This window comes from Notamacropus eugenii, chromosome 5 (assembly GCF_028372415.1).
Source record: "Notamacropus eugenii isolate mMacEug1 chromosome 5, mMacEug1.pri_v2, whole genome shotgun sequence".
In the NCBI taxonomy this organism is placed as follows: domain Eukaryota; kingdom Metazoa; phylum Chordata; class Mammalia; order Diprotodontia; family Macropodidae; genus Notamacropus; species Notamacropus eugenii.
This window is the reverse complement of record NC_092876.1, coordinates 215,764,552-215,781,112: the sequence shown is the minus strand read 5'-3', so window position 1 is coordinate 215,781,112 and position 16,561 is coordinate 215,764,552.

Genomic DNA, 16,561 nt, shown 5'->3' with positions numbered 1-16,561 from the left:
CACAAGAGGGCCTGCTATACAAGTTCTTAGATCTGCTTTTCTAAAAGGATAGCAACTTTTGAAGGGTCAACAATCAAGCACATATATCACTCACTTAGTTCAGGGGCAAAAGTCAGCACCCTGAACTTCAAAGAAAATACAGAGAAGTAAAGATCTACAGACAGGGTTTCCCACTGTCTGACCATAAAAAATGCATACATCACAGATTAACGGACAGATCCAATGGTCTGAACATTATATACATACATAGTTACCAGACTGAGAAGCACCAAAATCTGGCTTTTCAAAGCAGGGGGGCTCCTTAGGGGCTACTCAGAGTTTCATTTCACCAAACAAACACTTCCAATGAGTAAGCCCCAAAGTAAAACCTCACTTCAGAGTATATATACACTTTTCAGAGCCAGAGGACATCACAACTCTTGAGAATCGTGCCTCGTTAGAAATTAACAAAAGGTGTGGGTCTTCCAACAACAACAAAAAATCTCCACAAATGAAGCTTCCCTTAATGGGCATGCCCATTAATGGGTGGGAAAGATCTTTACCTCTCTAATTAACACTCAAATCAGCCTCTTCAATATATATGACCTGTGCCTTCAATCCACTTCAACCATACTTTGGGATTGTCATCATCTACAAATACTCCCCCACCATGATCCAGCATTCTGAAATTCCTCTCAGCATACGCTCCCATCCTTCCATCTCTCTGTGTACCTTTTTCCTTATTAAAGCTTTCTTCCCCTCTTCATCATTACTTAAAGTCATTTCATCCCTCTGTGCTCTTTCAGGCCATCATCTCTGCTCTAAACTCACTTTCTTCCCTTCCTAATTTTGTCCTGTTCATCTGTTATTATTTATATCTTGCCAGCTTCACCCCTGGGTTACCTTCTATCTTCTCTTTTCTGGTTCATATGCTGCTGGAAACTGAAGGAAAAAGTTACACAACCTTGCTAACAGGAGCCATGATTTGCTTTTGTTCTCTGATCTCAACTAGAACAAGAATCTAGATCAGCATCCTTTTATTCTTCCCAAGTTGACTGTATTATACTCCTCCCATGGGGTATTCTAAACCTTTTCTCTCCTTATGCCTCTGACTCCATTCAATTTCATTTGGTAATTTGAACTGCCTTGCTCCCTCCAAAATTATTGATGATATCTTATTTCCTGAATCTAATGGTATATTGTCAGTCCTTACCTTTCTAGACCTCTCCACAATATCTGTAGTTTTAATCAAACCCTTCTCTTAGAGATCTTCTTCTCTCCGAGTTCATATGATACTATTACTTCCTGGTTCTCATTAACTACCAGATAAGTGAATGCAGTATGACACACTTGAAAGGTTCTAGAATCAAATAACTCACCTGTGATACTTACTGCCTTTGTGGCTTAAGTAATTCATTTGAACCTCAGCTTCATCATTTGTAAAATTAGAGTACAGGACATCTGATGCTATGAAAACTTTTCAACTCTTGCTGGATCATCTCTTACCTTCTGCCAACTGAATTTTGTTGTTTCCCAAGATTCTATCCTTTGTCTTCTTTTTTTTTCTTTTGACAGTCTCATCAGCTGTCATGGATTAAATGACCAACCCTAAACACATAGATGGTATGATGGATAGAGTCCTAGACCTGGTATCAAGAGGACTCATCTTTCTTAGTTCAAATATAGCCTCAGACACTTACTAGCTGTATGACCCTGGACAAATTACTTAATATTTTTTTCCTCAGTTTCTTCATCTGTTGTAAAATGAGCTGAAGAAGAAAATGGCAAACCACTCCAGTATCTTTGCCAAGAGAAGACCAAATGGGGGTACAGAGAGTCAGATAAGACTTAAAAAAAAAGGACTGAACAACAAAAAGCACATGAATCCCAGATTCATCTATCTATTTCTACTCTCTCTCCCGAACTTGAGTCCTACATTGTGAGATAGATCCTTATTGGTCATTCCCATGTGTACTGTAGGCTCTTAAATGCTAGATGTCCAAAATGGAATTTGTAATCCATCCCAGTCTGATTCCAAATACAACCCCTTGGAATTTTATTTATATTGAGAATATTGCCACCCTTCTAGTAATTCAGGGTTGTCCTTAGCTATTCCCTTTCCTTAAATTTGTTTTTAAAAGAAGAATCCTGAAGAATGAGAAAAAACAAGACAGCCAGGGGAAAATCAATATGGAGTAGACCAAGGGCATTCACAGGGAGTTTTTTGAGCCTATATGGATTTTCCTAGGCTCTGATGTGGTTTTCCTCAATAAGCTATACCATTACTCCTTTTTTCTTCCTCTTCTAATGCTAAGAGTGGGATTTTAGATTTATCAAGGGTTTAAGAGAGAAGAATTTTCTCTCATCCATGTAGGGCTGAAAATCCCTGGTAAAAGTTTTTAGCTGTGGCAGGTGTCTCAAAAGTTCTAATTTGATCACCTATGAGCCAGAATAAGGAAAGGAGAAAATGAAAGAGAGATTATTTTGACAGTAACTATTGGATGAATTTAAAGGGTGAAACTGGAAAGCAAAGAAACCTTGTGTGAAGTCAGTTTCAGTAAACCACATGTGGGATAGCCACTGCTTGGGCCAACAAGACAAGTGTGGGCACAGAAAAGAAGGTCTGTTTCACTCTCTCAAAATAAGAATCCAGAGTGATGAATTCACATTTTTTGTCTGCACATTTTTCTTTACTTATGTAGTTTAAATGTGCCTTCAAATTGAAATCCTAAAACAGAAAGGGTATTGCCATTTGAAATTCTACTTGTTTCTAAAACTCAATTTGTGCAAAAATGTTGAATGTCCTTTAAAGTTTCATATGTAAATTCAGAGGTCATTATGTAGTTACTTTCTGGTTCCAAACACCTTATTTCCTAGAGATTTTGAATCAAAGGGTAAGCAGCTATGTCTCTAGGCTAATTTGTGTGATTCTATTCAGAGCCAGTAAAATAGACTAAATGACTTCTCTGGGAACTTTGCAGACTCATGACCTTTTGAAAAGATTTGTATATATGTTTAGAGGCAATGTTTAGAGGCAAAATAAGAGACAAATAATAATCATTCCCATTGGCTTTCTTACCACATTTTTTTTGGTCCCAAGAGAATCGTGATTTAGCCAACAGAATAGATCACTAAGGAATCAATACTGCCATTACTAGAGCTTCACCTTTGTTGTCACTCTGGCTTATCACTCTCAACTGTGCAAAACAAATTTGTCATCTTCCCTATTCAACTCTTTCCTCCTTCCAGCTTCCCAGTTTCTGTTGATGGCACCACCATTTTGGCAGCCAATCAGGGTTAAAACCTGAGTCATCATTGACTCTTCCCTCCCCTTTACCCACCATATCCAATCAGATGCTTGATTCAACTCTTTATTCTACTTCTGTAACATTTCTCATATCTAATCCCTACAGATTAAGGCAAGGGTGGGGAACCTGCAGCCCTGAGGCCACAAGAGACCCTCTAGGTCCTCAAGTGTGACCCTTTGATTGAATCCAAACTTCACAGAACAAATACAAGGATTTGTTCTGTAACACTTGGACTCAATCAAAAGGTCACACCCAAGAATCAAGGTTCCCTATCTCAGAAGCTATTATTCTACTTTGGGCACTCATCACCTCTAGTCCATTCTAGTAAAAGTCTGTAAGTTCAGGGTTTCTTAAATTCTTTCCACTCAGAACCCCTTCAGGGCTTCTTAAACTGTGGGTTGCAACAGCTGAACTCCTAGCTCCTATTCCTTTCTGCCTTCTGCAGTTCATCCTCCGCACAGTTATCAAATAATTTTCCTAAAGTATAAAATTGGATGGACTATGTCATTCCCCTGTTCAACAAACCTTAATAGTTCCCTTTTACCTCTAGGATAAAATCCAGATTCTTCTCCTGGCATTGAATGTCCTTCATGACATGGTCTCAGATTACTTTTCTAAGCTTATAGCATATTCTTCCCTTTCACACACTCAGGTTACAGACCAACTGGCCTACTTACTTTTTCTTGAATTTGTCACACCTTCTCAAATCTTGTGCCTAGGTGCAATCTATTCCTCATATCTGGAATATGTTCTTCCCTACCATGTTCCTTAGCGTCCTTCACAGCTTAGCTCATGTGCCACCTCCTATAGGAAGCCTTTCTTCATCTCCTTAGTTATTACTATTCTCTCCCTCCTTCCAGTGTTATACAGAGGTTTACTTGTTTTCATGTTGTATTCACCCCTACATAATGTCAGCTCCCTAAGGGTAAGAATTATTTTATTTTTATCACCATATCCCCAGTACCTGTGCAATCCCTTATATGTAATAGATGATAAATAAATGTTTGCTGCATTGGAAACGATCATTGTCTTCAAATACTTGAAGAGCTATCACCTGCAGAAAGGGTTTTGAATTGGACATTTGACCTAAGGCAGAACTGGAAACGATGGGTAGAGAATATGCTCAGTGACTTATTGTGGTGTTTGTCCACCGTTTTTGAAGAAGACCATGACATCAGAGAAATGATGATATGACTTGCACTTGACTTCGTTTTGAGTGAGGGAGGGCTGTGCAAGGGCACCAAACTCACTTTCTCCTCCTGAGCCATCTGGGTCTAGTGACCAGATATTCATCAGGATGGCTGGAGATCGCCCAGGATACAGTGGAAGACCTTGGCCTTTTTAGGCTGGCCTTTTCAGGTACTCACTTAGAGGGAGGTGGAACTCCATTGAGTGAATAGGATTCTTTAAGAAGTAGTCAGGGAATGACCCTTTTAATGAACAAAAGAAAAAATAACTAAATCAAGCTGGGAGGGAAATAGAAACTGTTACTATTGGTAATCATTCTAAGCCAGTCATTAAGTGGAGCTTGGGCAGAGATCTATTGTTGTCCAGGCCATGGGCTTCAGAGTGCATTGGTTTAAGGTACTGGGAAAAGGAAGGAAGGAGGGAGGGAAGGAAGGAAGGAAGGGAGGGAGGAAGGAAGGAAGGGAGGGAGGAAGGAAGGAAGGAAGGAAGGAAGGAAGGAAGGAAGGAAGGAAGGAAGGAAGGGGAGGAAGGAAGGAAGGGGAAGGAGGAAGGAAGGGGAGGAAGGGGAGGAAGGGAGGAAGGAAGGAAAGAAGGGGAGGGAGGAAGGAAGGAAGGAAGGAAAGATTTGGGCATAATAATTAAATCAGCAAGTCCATTGCTTCTGGTCTTTCCAAAAAGGTATGGTAGTGAACTACCCTCCAGCTCTGTTCACTATTCCAGTGATTCCAAAACTCTTTCCCCTGACCATGACTTTCAGCTATGTGTGTAACTCCTAGGTCATTTACCATTACACTAGACTTCCCATGTCTGGAGCTAAGGAGAGAATCAAAGATAGAGATAAAGAAGAAAGTGATACTTTGCATGAGTAGCAGAAAAAAAAATCTTAAAATAAAACAATAAACTTCACACCTAATTCTCTTTATTTCTTTGACTAATTATAATATAGGGAAAATAAAATGTGACAGTTTCACTCTGTTATAGTCATCAAAAAGGTGAAAATTCTTTTGAAGCAAAAAAAAAAATTAGAAAAAATGTATTTAATGCCATCAGAAGCCTATTTAATATTCCCACAAAACCTGTCTAAATGTAGTGATGAGCTACTGAGATAATTTATCCTAAGACATAAGAACTTTTATTTTGCTTTCCAAGGAAAGTTTTTCTCTATTAGATATAAGGTACTGACAGTGATGAAAACCAAGTCAGCAAAACTACCTTCAGATTGCCTTTTTATGCCTAGTACTTCAAAATTTATAGTAAGATAAAAACCCTTGATTTCTGTAATTTTGACAAGTATGTTTCAAACCTTGATTTTAAGACTGAACTTTAGTTCAGTGGAAACAGCCCCGGAATTGGAATCGGAGGACTTGGGTTTGAAGGCAGGCTTTACCATTACCTATCTGTGTGACTTTGGGCAAGTCATTTTAGTCTCTGAGCCTCACTCAGTTGCTTCACCTAGACAATGAGAACGCTGTATTTGATAATCTAAGAGGTTTCATCCAGCTGTAAATTCTATAAAACATTTACAATGTACCACTGGAGAGAACCTGAAAGCTCTTTTCCCTAGAAGTTTCATCAGCAGCAGCTCATACTTCCTGATCACTATCAATGGGTTAGATACTTTCCATAAAAGGAGCACAAACAAAATGCCTTCTCTTCTAATACAGGTATGCATGATGAAGGCATGGTCATTGCCTTAACGACATTTTTGCCAGCTTGTTCCTTACCAGCTACGTAGCATAGTGGATAGAGTGCTGGTCCTGGAGTCAGGAAGACCTGAGTTTAAATCCAGCCTCAGACACTTACTAACTAAATGGTTTTTCCCAAGGTCATACTCCATAGTCAGTGTGAATGCTGGGATTGAACCTAGGCCTTTGTATTCAAATTCATCATTCTTTCCATTTTACCATGCTTTTCACAGTTTCTAAAATAATAAATACAGTTCTAAAATAATGAATTTATCTAAATTAAACAAATTAATCTAAAATAATCTTCCCATTACTCCCTTGCTTATGAATCTTCAAAAGCTTCCTTTTTGAGTTTAGGATAAAACACAAATTCCTCAATTTGGCATTTAAAGTTCTTTACAATCTGGCTCCAGCCTGCTTTTTCTAGACATTTCATGTTCCTCCCCTACATACACTCCATAGTCCAGACAAAGTCTTCTGCTTATATTCCCTGAAGTAAATATTTCATCTCCCGCTCTGACTCCCATGTCCATGCACTCCCTCTTCATCTCAGGCTCTTAGAATTCCTTCCCTCATTCAATTCTCATATCCCAAAGTAGCATCCTCGAATGAGAATCTAAGAAATAGAAGTAAAGGGAAAACACTGCAAATGTGGAGGACAGAAACAGGAAATAGAAGGGTAGCAGATTACTTTGGCTTGAACCTAGAATGGGGGAAGACAAATTGTGTGAAATAACCCTGGACATGCGGGCTGGAACCAGAAAAATGAGTGTTCCAGTGGCAAAGCCTTCTGGAATCTAAGGCTATCTCTCCCCTACCCTCACCCCCATCACAAATGACAATCATAATCACAACAGACAAGCTCTTTTATGGTGAACTCTGTCAGTACAGTACTCAGTTGAGGGAGAAGATAGTGTTCCACATCCTCAAAGGTCTAGCCATCTATATTTATTGATTAAGTAATATGATGGGTTCTAGAAATTGGGTTCTAGGAATAGTATTCTGGGAATAGTGTGCAGATTAACTTGACATGGGAAGAGACTGGAAGCAGAAGGACCAACATTCAGATGTCTGGGAATGATGGCAACAGGAACTGACCAACAAGGGATAAGACCGAGAAATATTTTTAAAGAATTGAGACTTTGGGGAGTGATTTGCTATTTTACAGGTTATGGAGCTGAAAGTCAATTAGAGATTATCTAGTCCAGCATCCTAGCTTGTTGTTCTTTTATTTTGTTCATACAAATGGGAAACAGTGAAGTGCCCTGAACAATGTGACATATTAGAATTGAGAGTCAAACATAAGATCTCCGACACCATATCCAATGTTATTTCTACATGACTCCTTATCTCTTGTTGAAAGAATGAATGAAAGAGGACAGCCCTGCCAGGCAACTATCACTATCACTCTACCTTTTTTGTTGCTTACTGTTGTTGAGTTGTGTCCTACTCTTCATGACCCCATTTGGGGTTTTCTTGGCAAAGATACTGGAGTGGTTTGCCATTTCCTTCTCCAGCTCATTTTGTAGATGAGGAAGCCAAAGCAAAGTGACTTACCCAGTTCCATACAGCTAGTAAGTGTCTGAGGCCAGATTTTAACTCAGGAAGAAGTCTTTCTGACTCCAGGTCCAGCGTTTTATCCACTGCACCATCTAGTTTCACCAGTCGTTCCACCTAGTAACCCATAAAGGCATTATAATTCCCTTTCCCAAGGTCTCTTCTACTGAGTAATTTAGGTCATGAAGATATACCCCGATTCCCACACACATGGATACTTACACAACATTGATGGGGCACACACATACACACACACACACACACACACACACACACACACACACACACACACACAAACTGGAGACATATCTCCCAAGTTTTAGGGAAAGTGGATCATTTGCTGGACAGGGAGTTTCTAAATGAGAAAAGTGCTATCATTGGAGGTAACATGATTGAGATTGGCCTGCTGAGCATTCTCTGGGGCTTTCCTCTTTCCCTTATTAATCACAAGATTTCTTTTGAAACAGAATAAAAACTTGGGATTCATTTGCTTCTGAATCTTTTGTCATCATGATACCACTAACAGAAGGAAGTCATAAAAGAGGGAGACTTGGGGAAAAAATGATCACTTTAATTCTGGACATACTGAGTTTAAAATATTGGAAAGGAGTACAGGTTGAAATATCTAGTAGGCCTCTAGAAACGTAAAGTCAGAGACTATGGGGTTGAGGCTAAGTCTATAAAAATGAGATGGTTGAAACAAACTCTTGGATGATAGAGGATCTAGGTTCAAATCCTGCCCCTTACACTTAATGCCTATGTGACCCCAGGTAAATAATGCTCTGTCCCTCAGTTTCCTCATCTGTAAAATAAGGAGTTGAACTAAATGACTTTTTGGGTCCCTTTCAGATTTAGACTATTATACCTGTGGGGGGGGAATATGGTGGTCATTAGCACAGAGATGATATGTGCAGTGTTAAAAGGGGGCGATTTCTTTGAAGGACATTAAGTACTATAGGAAAATAACACATACTGCTTTTACATGATCTTACATGTGATGTCAGTCCTTCTCATTCTAACTAAACTCCCTCAAAATATAAGCACTCAACTAAATTGAGTTTGCCAGAATAATAATCCAAAGATTCACTTGACATAGGTGTAATTTTAAAATGGCAAACAAGCTGATAGGAGAGCTCTCCATAAGAAAGGTGGTTAAGATCTTTACTTCTGCAAACTGGAAAGTTCTTTGACTAACAGATGCTTTTATTATTAAATGATACTCCAAACCTAAAATGGTGCCACCGATAATCACACCCTTGCATATCTAAGCATGGCTAGAAACCTAATGATCTACAATCCTTTCCACACAATATGTGCATAAGGTTTGTTCGTGATTTTGATAGTCCAGTTTTTCTTAATAACTAAATCCAATAGCAAAAGTTTCAATCATAAATGGTATTCTAAAATATAATTTGCTACATCTTTAATGAAAGTGAATGCATATCCTTTAGCTATAATAAAATAGAAGTCTAGTCTTCAAACAATATTGACAACTCTAATGTTCTTAGGATAGTAGGATAACTGAGTTATAGCTAGAAGAGGTCATAGGGACCATCTAACCTAGTTTAACATCCTCCCTTTACAGAAAAGGAAACTGAGGTCCTTAGCAGTTTAGTGGTTTTTCCAAAGTCATAAAGATAGGAGGTGATAGAGATATAATTTGACTGGCGGCCCCCAAAGCTAGCCCTCTGTTCACTGGAATTTCATCAATGTTAGTGCACTGACTACCAATGCAGGCCCTATTCTTCCATTTTAAATTTGCTACGGTTTAAAAAAATCAGCATGTGATGGCTACCCTGATTATTGGCCTGCTGATATAACAGTAACACATTCGATAGTTGTTTTCACAAGGTGAACCTTTCTAAATTTTGTGAAGGTGGTCTTTGGACATAAGAGAACATTTCCAGATTGCACTCAACTTACATAATCTTCAAGAGCCCATGTTTACCCCAGTGTCACAAGGGGGCATAAAGAAATGGAACATGCCCATTGCATGACTTTGACATCTCAAGGTAGTAGCGGATTTAAGAAGTGGTCAAGTTTCCTAAATGACCATTTAAAAAGAGAACAGTTCACCCATACCATATTACAGTAAGTTCTTGACAGTTGGTAAAAATCGCTAGCATTTAAGTGGGTAGTTTAAAATTACGCCATCGTGTTTCAATTTATTCATCTACTTAAGGATGTATTGTGTAACTAATTTATATTGCTGGACATATCTGCCATTTATTCTGCTCAAAAGTCAGACATTTTATAGGCATCATAGCAAGATTAATTTATGGTTCAGGTTGTCAATCTGCTCTTAAAAAGTTTTTTAATTCCAAGTCCTCTCTTTCAAGCTATGTGGTACAGAACTCTAAGGTCTCCACTGACCCAGATCCAGCATCTGTAGAAATGGTGAGGCACTCTCCCAGCACAAAGGGCCATGCATCTAGTGCCATCTCACTTCCCCAGGATCATCAAGTTCCACTCTGTTTCCATTCCAGATACCCCTGGGACCCACCTCCCTACAAAAGTTGCCTAGTCTTGCAGTTTTCAATTGTATTTAACTCATAAATTGTGATAAGTTTTCAGAACAAACTTTAAAGCACTATATAACCATTATTGTTATTATGCATATAATAACAATATATTATTACTCAAGATATAGTATATATCTTGACTAGAATACTATTATGGATTATATGTAGAAGGAAGTTTTTAAAATAGAATGATAGCAGAGCCTTCCCTGAATCTAGCATCCAAAGCACAAAGACTCCTCCTTATTCTACAAAGTGGAATATCAGTATTTCAAGTATTTGTTAGAGATACCAATTATGGATTATAGATGTAGAGTCAGAAGGGACCATTACAGGCCACCTGGGCTAAATATCTCATCTTATACAAGAGGAAATTGAGGTCCAGAGAAGTGATTTGCCCAAAATCACTTAAATTACAAGTGAGGGAGGCAAGATATGATGGACTCCAAAGCCAGTTTTTTGGTTTTTTTCACTGCACTACTATCTAAGTTGAAAAGCAACACATCTGAACATGTTATTCAGGATCCCTGCAGAAATGCTTCTATGAATTAAGGATTAATGTTATGCTATCAACTTTTGTTTGTTGTTGTTCAATCATTTTTTGTAGTGTCTGAATCTTTGTGACTCATTTGGGGTTTTCTTGGCAAAGATACAGAGTTGTTTAACATTTCTTCTTCAGTTTACATTATAGATAAGAAAAGTGAGACAAACAGGGCTGTCCAAGGTCACATAGCTAGTAAGTTTCTAAGGTCAGATTTGAATAAGGTCTTCTTGTTCAAAGAAAGTGCTCTAACTATTGGGCCACCTAGCTGCCCTTTTGTAGAATGTTTGTCTATCTTTTGCAAAACCATAGTTGAAAACGTTGCTCACAGGGCATTCTTTATACAGTGACATGTAACAAGGTTCTCCTCAAATTAAGTTCTGGGGAAAAAAAATGAGTCTTTCAAATGAACATTGTCTTTCCTTTTGTCAGTCCCTGAAAATGCAAGGTGTTGGAATGAAAGAGAACATTTAATTTGGAGTTGTCCTAATGATTCAATATTACGTTAGAAAAATGTCTCTGTTGGAGTTGCCTGAGGATCTATGCTTGACCTTGTATTATTAAATATTTTTTATCAACTAAATGAATAACAGTATGCTTATCAATTTTTCAGGTGACACAAAGGTTGGAGGGACAACGAATGTTTTAAATGAAAAGGTAGGATCCAAAAAGATCCCGATAGGCTCAAGCACTGGGCCACATCTAATAAAGTTGGATATATTAGGAATAGATGGAAAGTCATACATCTGAGTTCAAAATATCAACCCCACAGAATGAAAAAAAAAAGATGTAGTGAGAAAGCAGTCTGGGGGGGTATTCAAGTTCAAAACAAGTCAATAACATAATATAGTAACTAAGAAAGATAATGCTGTCTGAGGCTGCAGTAGGAAACGTCTAGTATTCATTGCTGGAAAAGTTGAAGATCCCATTATTCAGTGTGGTCAGGCAACCTCTGGGGCATTGTATTTAACACTGAATATCACAAATTAGGAAGGATTCTGGTAAGCTATGAAGAGTTTTTTGAAGTGGGAAATCAGGTTGGTAAAGACCCTATTGTCTTATGAGAACTGATTGAAAATAATAGAGTTCTGTTAATTTAAAAAATATATTTTTAAAAATAGAGAAGGAGGGGAAGGACAAAAGATGTAGAACTGATGCATTTTCAGAGGAAGAGACTGAATTGTTCCCTTTACTTGTTTTGCTTTGTTACACAAGATCTGTCATGGAGTTTGGATAATCTATAAATGCTTGTATTGTAAAAATAAAACATCAATAAACTTATTCAAAAAGTAGAGATGGAGAAAAAAGAGGGAAATGAGGATGATTAGCTTGAGGAAGGGAAGACTTTAGACATGATAGCTATATTCAGATATTTGAAGAGATATCTGGAGGAAGAGGGATGGGACTTCTCTCCTGCTTGGCCCCAAAGGTATATCTAGATGAAAGCTGCAAAAAAAGCAGATTTAGACTTTTCTTAATTAGACCATTCCTCACAATTAAAGGTTTCCAACTACAAATAGACTGCCTCACTGGGGAATGGGTTTTCCTGGAAGTCCTCAGGTAACAACTGGATGATCACTTTGTGTAGCCATATTGCAGACAGAATGCCTATTGAACATTTGATAATCACTGAGGTGACTTTGAACTCAGAGTTCATGGGCTTATGTGTGACCCTAATATATGATTGCAAGCTCTGCCTTCATGAACCTTGAATTTTCCCAATATTTCTAGATCTTTCCTCATTTCCCCACTTTTTCTCTTAATATACTACTTGCTTACTTACTTCATCATCTTCAATTAGCATTTTTTACCAATTCAGCTGTTGCCTACCAAAAAAAAAACAAAAACCTTATCCTGAAATCTAGGAATTCATCCTAAACTATATATGATTTAGGATATATAATTAATGACATTCATAGAAAAGTATGTTGAAAAAGAACTCTCTTCCCCTGGCCCCCAGGGTGCCTTTATTTGTGTTTCTACCAGTGTTAGAGCTAACTACCCTGTGGTTAGAGCTACTTGAGTGTGAGGGAGGGAGAGAGCTAGCTTGATTTACCAGATAGCAAACAAAGTAGGAGAGTTGGAGGAATACCTACTTCTTTTATCTCCAGGTTATTCAGGAGAATGAAAATGTTCCTTGGAAGAGTAGAAATACTTCAAAAGGAAAAGAAAGAATCCGAAGACAAAGAGTAGAGCCCTAATAGGTGTCAGAAGTTTGTAGGGTGAAAGTAACGAAAAGAAGAAATATCAAAAAGATCACTATAATATCATTGTTGTTCTCTTTTTAGCAGAGAAAGAATGGAAGGAGGTGTTGAGAAGGGCTAGAAAGACAGGGTTAGAGCATGTACTCCAGTAATATCCAATATTTATGAATATTCAGGTCCCCCCTGCATCTCTGCCATGTCTCTCTTTCTACTTGAGTATTCTGTCAAATAATTCCACCACAATGTTTGTTTCTCCTTGCACCAATCTTCATCCAATTGTTCTCCATCATGTCTCCCCAGCTCCAGATTTTCCTTGATCTTTCCTATTTACAATGTTACTATAGTAGTCCTCTTATCTAATGTATTCCTTTGACTAAGTCACGCCCTTTCACAGTCATAGTGCAAGCATGACTCATCCCATAAAGTCTCCCCTATGAGATCAAATTTACCCTTTTAGATTATGATTCCTACCTGACTTTGCTTATTAAAAATACACTACTTAGATACAGACATCTAAGCCCATGGATGTTATTAGGGTCTCTCCTTTTAGGTATTGTTTCCTGTTCATTGTTGATCTTTTCCATTGGCATTCTTCTTTCAATGTTTATCTGCTATTGTCTGTGGAATCCAGGTCAACAGAAAATGCTAATAGTTTTCTTACTTACCCACTATTTCAATTTTAAAACATTCAAATAAGTTTGCATTTGATGCCATCCAAAAATTGAATGGGTCCCCTCAGGAGTTACTGAGTTCTCTATCATTGAGGTCTTTATTCAGATGCTAAATGTCCACTTATCCAAGGTATAATAACGAGGATTCTTGTTCTGTAACAGATTATCATTGAGCCCAGTAACGCCGACATTTGGTTGTTAGCTCCCAGAAAAATTACTACCTAAGTTTGTAAGTTTTAGGCACAGAAACAATGCCAGTACCTGACTTAAGCATTCTGACTTTGTCCCAATTTTTTCCTTAATAATCTCTTGTTCTCTGTTTTAATCATGACAACTTACATTTGTACAATGCTTTAGGGTTTGTAAAACATCAGTTTTTTACAACTCTGTGGTGCATATCGTACAATTTCAGTATCCCTATTTTAAAATTTAGCAACCTAAAGCTCTGAGGGATTAATTGGCTTGCCTTTAATAATATAGCTATTAAGTGTCCAGGTCTGGATTTGAATCTCGGGCTTCTTCCTCAAAGGCTAGGGCTCCATCATTGTGCTATACATCTTCCTATCTTCTGTGTGAGCGTCTGCTGATTATAGGAGACTATAGGAGACTTGTTTCTTTCTCCTGTTGTCTTAATCACACACGAGAATCAATGAGATTGGACCTTTTCATGAAGCTAACTACACATATCTTTCTGGTTACTCTATTTTCATAGAAGGAAATGAGATCAATATTATTTTGATTATGAGTCACAGAGGAATAAAATTAGACCGACATGATTCAACTTCTCTTTCCTGAGTACTCATAGAGTATTCACCACTGTGTGGTTCCATTCAACAGTGATACCATATACTGTGATATTTCATTACAAAATAATCAGTCTATTAATAGAGTCCTAGCAAAGGAGTTACAAACCTAGGTTCCTGTCAATAATTATATAAACTTTTTTTTTGATGAGATAATCAGAGTTAAGTGACTTGTCCACGGTTACATACAGCTAGTAAGTATAAAGTATCTGAGGAAAGACTTGAAATCAGGACCTTCTGACTCCAGGGCCTCCGCTTTATCCACTGTACCACATAGCTGCCCCTACTTTTGATGACTTCTATTCAAGATTCACTTCTTGATAATCCTACATGGTGATGACTGAATAATTTACATGCATTTAGCAATCACAGATAATATAGGGAAGCATCTCAGGAGCCATGCATACTTTTAATACTAGTAACTATAAAAGTCTATTTACTAGGTTTATGAAACCATTCAAAGGAATCATGAGACCAAAATTTAGATTGGTAAAGGCAAACTTCTTTATAAGACTTCATCAAGAACATCACAGCTTTTCAGAGGGAAATTCTTATGTGATTTTGATGTATGAAAAATCTGACCAATGACAGAAACATGTAAATCATGTGTATTATCATGTCTCATCTGAGTGTCTTTACAACATAGACAAGTTGAAGGATTAAGTGCTGGAAGAGCTTTCTTAGCTGTGAAGGTGTTGGGGGAAGGGGCTGGTGTGACACTGATTAAGACACTGACAGAGTGCACACAAAACCATTTGTTGGCATGACATGTCAGACAGATGAAGAATCAGTCTTTGTCTATGGGAGCTCTGTTTTCTTTCAATCAGTCTCTTGGATCAGCTGCAGGGGAAACAAGGAGGCTAATGGGACACTGATTTCTAATACCAGCATCATGCAAAGTATGGAGTAATAAAAATAAGGAGGTTTTTCTGTAGCAATAGTAAGCACAATGAACAATTGTCCATTAATATAAGCAGCATTTCCTTCCTTCTTTTACCTCTGAAAGGCAGTTTTTTTTCTCAAAGAGCAGTTCACATTAAATAGCTAATTCTCTTTCTACCCATGACTAAACTGTGTAGTGAGGTTCACTTTTGTTTGGTCCTGAAAAATAAATGGTGGAAAATTGGAGCTAACAATATGTTCTGATTATTCCTATGGTATACAATATTCTCTAAATGTGACAAACTATGTTTATCCCACTAGGGAGAAAGAGTGAGGGAGAGAGAGATTCCCTATGATTTATTGGCATGTGTGGAGCTGTTAAATAGCCATTTTATTATTCTGCTCTGACATTGACATATTTTACTTCACTTTTCAAGACTTAAGATTTTCATATGTAAAATCTTACCCAAATGCAGTACTGATATTGAGAAATAAGTTATTTGTAGAAATAGTCAAAGCCTTTGACTATTGTCTATCAAGGATTATGCCTCCTTGTTACTGTTCTAAATCTAGATTTTTATTGTGTTTTCACCTCAGACATCTTTACTAAACTCTTCTATACTTTTGGGCAGGGGAAGGGTGCAGGGTAGGAAAACTGCTGCAATGACCGGCTTCTGATGGAAACATTTCTAATAGATCTAAGTCTTCAGCTAAAGTAGGAGAGAAAGCACTTCCATATTATAGGCCATGGGAAGGTAGAGCTACATGGAAGTTTAGAGAGGATTTAACCCAGTGAAATTTATAGATGAAAAAATAGAGATCTAGAAAAGACACGTGACTTTCCTGAGGTCATACAACTACCTCATGGCTGAGCTAAAATTAGATTCTGATCTCTCACTTCTCTGTTCTTTTCAGCTGTGTGATGCTTACTTTTATCCTTCTGACTTAAGTAGAGATAGGGTTGCCTTTCCTAATATGGGTTCTAGTTCTGGTATGGAAAGGCAGAAGCTAAACACCAAAAAACTGTCTTTTGAGCTTATCTTTTGTTCATATGTATAAAAGAAGCTGTGGCTGTGATTTGTATTTGTTATGAGGTAATGGATTGGGGCTGATACATATGCATGGTCTTCTCATCCTCTCTGTGTTTAACATCTTTGATATTTGCCCAAGTAGAAGGTTAAGTCATGTGCCCAGAAAAATGAGCCAAATTAATCAGCCAGATAA